The following is a 6,000-nucleotide window of genomic DNA, read 5'->3' as shown; positions in this document are numbered from 1 at the left end:
GGTTCCACTGTGTGTACATTGTGGGTGTTACCTGTGTGGAATGTAGCGACTGAGGATGAACTCACACTCGATGGTCCTTAGTTAAAAACGGCAAAGTGGTTTCCTGCTGGTTGTTCTCACTGCAGACATCTTGATCCTGCCAGGGACAAAAAGGGACAAAAAATTTGTAATAAATACAAACTAATTTTGATGTCACATGACAATTTGTTGCCACAAAATTGAAAAGACTAATTTCAATAGATAAAAGTCAAGATAAAATATAAAAACTAGAAATGTTATTTATTTCGGGGATTTCTACCCGCCTTCCGCCAGAATGCAGCTGAGATAGGCTCCAGCACTCCCCGTAACCCCGAAAGGGACAAGCGGTACAAAATGGATGGAGGGATTTCTGTATTTTTTAAATGGCTCTCTTTTTTTGATGGAAGCCTTACTTAGATAGACCCCTAGAATCTCTGCAGTTGAAGGGGAACTGCACTTTTTGGGGCGAATTTAGCCAATTTTTCACAAAAACAAGAACACACATTTTTAATGCATTCTAAGTCGTAAAATATGGCAAGTACGAGGTGGCTCACAATGCAGCTTTGATTGGTTGATTGAAACTTGTATTAGTAGATTGCACAGTACAGTACACATTTCGTACAATTGACCACTAAATGGAAACACCCGAATAAGTTTTTGTTTAAGGCGGGGGTCCACGTTAATCAATTCATGATCATGGGAGTACACTATTCCACCTATCAAATTATCTGAAAAAATATCCCAAAAAACTTCAACAATACTCCATTTACATCTGGTGACCGGCATATTAACCGGGTATTAACGATATTGTTATTATAAGCAATAACGCAGACCAAGTATTATTAGCCATGCTGTCATCACAGAGAGCTAACTAGCTAATGCTGCTATATTGACATATTTAGCTCGTGAGGTGCTGCATCACCTCAGAGCTGCTGAAAGTTAATTTCAGAATTAAAGTTATGCCTCCAACTTGAAAAGTAGAAGGTTGTTAGATTAGATAGTAGATTAGATAGTACTTTATTTATTCCGTCAGGAAAATTAAAATTTTCAGCACAATCCCATTCAAGTTTAGACAAACATTACAGGGAGACAGAACAGGATCGCTGACGGGTCTGCCGGCTTCCAGCGCCCCTTACAAAAAAGATGAGATAAAGGTAAACAAAGGGGGGGAGGGGGGGGGAGGGGGGAGGAAAAAAATAGAAGATTAAAATAAAATTTAAAAAATCGGTCTTTGCCTGGGCCCTGGAGAGGTGCAGACTGAGGCCAAGGGAAAAAAACAAATAAATAAAAAAAATTTAAAAACAACTCATAACCATGGTACACATCCCTCTTCCATGTGTGTAAGAGGGAAACATCAAACATCAAAGACATTAAAGCAGCAGATACAACCAGACACTTCTACATACAGCTATGAATAAAAAGTAAAATAAACATATCCACTGTGGTGGCCTCTGCGGTGTTCCACGCCATCGTCTGCTGGGGAGGAGGGAGCATGGTCAGAGACAGAAGCAGACCCAACAAAGCAACCAAGACAGCCGACTCCACTCTCGGCCAGTGTCCAGTCCGAATGAATGAGCGAGGATACGTCCAAGGTGACTGAGGTGTCCGACACCTGCTCACCCAGTCAAGACACCGCGAAGCCTCTCCGTCCCAGCGCTCAGTGCTAGCTCCGCAGCCCTGTCCCTTCATCCGCATCTCCTCCAGTACATCCAAACATACTCTGGTGTAGCAGACACCCAGCAGCTGTTCTCCATAGCCAAAAGGCTCCCGGGAGGCAGATCCAGAAGTCCACAAAAAAAGCACCACAGAGGTCACGAAAGTGCCATCCCTTGTCACACAGTCCCAAAGGGTCCCGGACCAAAAGGCAAAAAAATATAATAAGACATAAAAACAAGAGGGAAACACAAAAGGATGACACAAGAGCACAGAGCTCCTGCCTGCAGCAGCTACTACAGCAGCGCCATCTTGGAAAAAAAAAAAAAAGTTGCCATCAAACGAAAAAAAAAACATGAAAAAATTACTTGTTTTCTGCCACTTTTTTTTTTTTTTTTAACCTTTGATTAGACTTAGACTTAGACATAGACTTCCTTTTTATTAGGGACCGAATGTCCCTTTGGGACAGAGAACCCTATTTTATTTCTAAGGTTTTATTATTATTATTATACCACCGCCTCATTGAGCTGTAATTTGATCCCATTAAAATGCTTCAAAACTCACCAAATTTAACACATACATCAGGACTGGCGAAAATTGCGATCTAATCAAAAAAACAAAACCCAAAACTCAAAATTGCGCTCTAGCACCCCCTGGGAAAAAAACTGACAAAATTGCTTGTAAAGTCCGTTAGGAATGTCGTAGAAACATGAAACAAAAACCTCTATGTAGGTCTGACTTAGACCTAGATTTCATACACTGCAGGCATGTGATTTGACCACAATGAAAAAGACTGAAAAAATTTCCGGGGGTCTGGGGGACGAAGGCCCCCAGCCCTGGTGGGGGGACAAGGGGGGCAACGCCCCCTGAAGCTCCTGGTTTTTCACCAATTTAATTAACATGCTAAAATGAACAAAGACAGCACCATTTGAAGAACATATTTTAGTGTTTAAGACATGAAAACATCATTAATAGAACATACATACCCCAATTATCCTAATGAATCACTGTATATGGTTCAGTCCCAACAGTATTTAGTCACTAATATTTACATCTTGTGTTCATTTCACATCCACAGGTGTCACATTGATCAGTGTTATTATCTACAGTTTATTTACAGTATTACCACATTACTTCAGTTCACTTCACACATTTACTTGCTCGGAGAGCCCTAACATGAGCTTTCCTTGCAAATTTCAGAGCAGCCTGCATTTTCCTTTTGGTCTCTGCTTTTGTAGCTTCTTTTTTGGATTTCACTGCCAACATGTATAGTATTGTTTACTCATATTTGAAAATAGGAAATAATAATAATGTGAGGACACTGACATATTGCATGAAACAAGTGTAAAAATATTTACCATGAAGATTGTTACACCACTGACAATATTGTTTCAAGAGACTACATAAGAACTTAATATTACAAAATAGTATTATATGCAAAATTATTTCAAATAAATTGTTAACTGGAATCAATGCGACTCTTTGAATTTCTGTAATTTCATAATATATTTTCACATGGCTTTTTATTTTTTGAAAAACCCATTTATATTTCGCAAAGCAATAATTGGTTAATATTCAAAACAAACATGCGTATTTCGCAAGCAAATATTTTTTAGCTTATCTCATTAACTACCCTGTCTGCAACTGAAGTTGTTGGGTTGTTTGGGTGGATCTTTCCTCTCGATGTCTACGGCAGTTGTCGATGTAAACAAAGGATGAAGTCCGTAAGGTTTGCTCGCTTTCGGTTGACATCCAAAAGTACCAGCTGGTGAAAAGTTTGCTGAACAAAGTCGTAACTTCCTTCTTCCCAACAGTATCAGTTATTTCCCTTTCCATCCAGTCCCATCGAAACTTATTTTTGACATGTTTATCAATTTCTTTTACTTGTGAAGCGTCCTTTCTCTCGAGAACAGACATCGTTTACATTTGGAAAATGGCGTTATTAACGTCATCACTCATAACAGATATCCTGATTGGTCACAAGGAGCAAATCGACCAATCAACTACGGCGTAATATAAGCTACGTCTCATAACAAAAGACGAATCGGCAAGTAAACGAATCTTGATTTAGGGTCGGAAAAAAAACGGAAAAATGGAATGTAATCCCCCCCCCCCCCCCCGAGATTAAAAAAGATGGATTTTCGACTTTTGACGGAAAAATCACATGCCTGACACTGACCTCCTTCAGCAAAAATCAACAGGAAGTTGGGAAAAAAACCCTTCGAAACAAAAGTTTCCTAAAAATTTTTTTTATTTTTGCCTCTTTGAGCTGTAATTTGACCCACTTAAAATGCTTCAAAACTCACCAAACTGGACACACACATCAGGACTGACAAAAATTGCGATCTAATAAAAAAACTAAACCCCAAAACTCAAAATTGCGCTCTAGCCCCCTAGGAAGAAAACACAGACAAAACTGATTGTATCTTCCGGTAGGAATGTCGTAGAGACATGAAACAAACACCTCTATGTGGGTCTCACTTAAACCTACATTTCATTAATTGACATCCTTCAGCAAAAATCAACAAGAAGTTGGCAATTACCCCATCAAAATAAAAGTTTTGTAAAAACCCGTCACCGTTTTTCAAACATTATCTCCTCTAAGCGCGATAGTTGTGTCGGCTTCAAACTCGCACAGGAAAGAGATGGAACCCTTCTGATTAAAAGTTGACGAAAGAGTTTTTCCAACTGCTCCGGTTTTAAATTTTACGAGCCTTCAAAGAACCGCCGCGCTGATGCTGCTGCACCGCTGCCGTCTCAAGATGGCCGCTTAAAAGCAGGAAGCACCAGCGTGACCACACAATGCAGAGAAGATAGGTACTGTGTGGGTAAAGATATGTTGACTGAGTGAAAGAAGGAGGCACCAGTTTGACACCAGGATAAAGAGAAGGTAGGTAATGTGCAGGTAAAGATATGTTGTCTGGGTGATGGCAGGAAACACAAGCGTGTATGGGTGGAAGAAAGAAGCACCAGTGTGACCCCAGGATGCAGGAAAGGTAGGTAATATGCAAGGAAGGTGGGTAATGTGCAGGTAAAGATATGTTGAATAGGTACAGGCAGGAAACACCAGCAAAAGTCGGTCCCGTCCATCGCTTATTTGGCATTCAAATTTGAACTTAACAGTACAGATAAGAACAAAATTGTGTTGCATTAGCTCATGGTAGTGCAGGATAAAAAAGCAATAAGATGCAGATATAAATAAATAGATTACTGTGCAGATTTTTGGAGGAATTATTATAGATTATTATTACTATGACGCGTTCAAGAGTAATACGGCCAGAAGGAAGAAGCTGTTACAGTACCTGAAGGTTCTGCTATGGAAGCTGCGGAACCTCTTTCTAGAGTCCAGCAGTGAAAACAGTCCTTGGTTGGGGTGGGAGGAGTCTTTGCAGATTTTCTGAGCCCTGGTAAGGCAGCGGCTTTTTTGCGATCTCCTTACGATTAATTCTTCATCTAAATGGGTCGCAATTGGCATCTTAGTGAGAGCAGACATTGTACACCTGTGATTTGGGGCTATATGAATAAACATTGATTGATTGATGAATCGGTGACAAAGGGCAGCCTTGGCGGAGTCCAACCCTCACTGGAAACGTGTCCGACTTACTGCCGGCATTGCGGACCAAGGTCTGACACTGATCATACAGGGAGCGAACCGCCACAATCAGACAGTCCGATTCCCCATAATCTCTGAGCACTCCCCACAGGTCTTCCAGGGGGACACGGTCGAATGCCTTCTCCTAGTCCCTTTGTCACCGATTCTGTTCAGAACTTTTCTTGACAAAATTTTTAGGCGCAGTCAAGGCATTGAGGGGTTCCGGTTTGGTGGCCGCGGGATTAGGTCTCTGCTTTTTGAAGATGATGTGTTCCTTATGGCTATATCTGGACGGAATCTTCAGCTCTCATTGGATCGGTTTGCAGCAGAGTGTGAAGCGACTGGGATAAGAATCAGCAACTCCAAGTCAGAGTCCATGGTTCTCGCTCTGAAAAGGGTGGAGTGACATCGCGGGGTTGGGGAAGAGACTCTGCCCCAAGTGGAGGAGTTTAAGTACCTCGGAGTCTTGCTCACGAGTGAGGGAAGAGTGGATCGTGAGATTGACAGGCGGATCGGTGCGGCGTCTTCAGTAATGCGGACGCTGTATCGATCAGTTGTGGGGAAGAAGGAGCTGAGCCGGAACACAAAGCTCTCAATTTACCGGTCGGTCTACGTTCCCATCCTCACCTATGGTCATGAGCTTTGGGTTAAGACAGAAAGGACAAGATCACAGGAACAAGCGGCCAAAATGATTTTCGTCCGCCGGGTGGCGGGGCTCTCCCTTAGAGATAGGGTGA

General features: G+C 41.7%; 1 protein-coding gene across 9 annotated transcripts in view; it reads right to left on the bottom strand.

Annotated features, from left to right (window-relative positions):
* The window catches only part of taok3a (TAO kinase 3a), a 264,388-nt gene that overhangs the window by 158,944 nt on the left and 99,444 nt on the right, over nucleotides 1-6,000 (bottom strand). For 7 of the 9 annotated variants that reach the window (XM_061903060.1, XM_061903039.1, XM_061903019.1 and 4 more), the window contains one exon: nucleotides 66-136. The exons of 1 other annotated variant lie outside the window; for it this stretch is intronic. The gene's annotated coding sequence lies outside the window, so the exon portion shown is untranslated. Of the gene's footprint in view, nucleotides 1-31; nucleotides 137-6,000 lie in introns of all 9 variants that reach the window. One more of the 9 variants, XM_061903050.1, reaches the window with a different exon arrangement.

The sequence above is a fragment of the Nerophis ophidion genome, linkage group LG01 (assembly GCF_033978795.1).
Source record: "Nerophis ophidion isolate RoL-2023_Sa linkage group LG01, RoL_Noph_v1.0, whole genome shotgun sequence".
NCBI classification, from domain to species: Eukaryota; Metazoa; Chordata; class Actinopteri; order Syngnathiformes; family Syngnathidae; genus Nerophis; species Nerophis ophidion.
The sequence above is the reverse complement of the archived record's forward strand: the minus strand, read 5'-3'. Positions and strand labels throughout refer to the sequence as shown.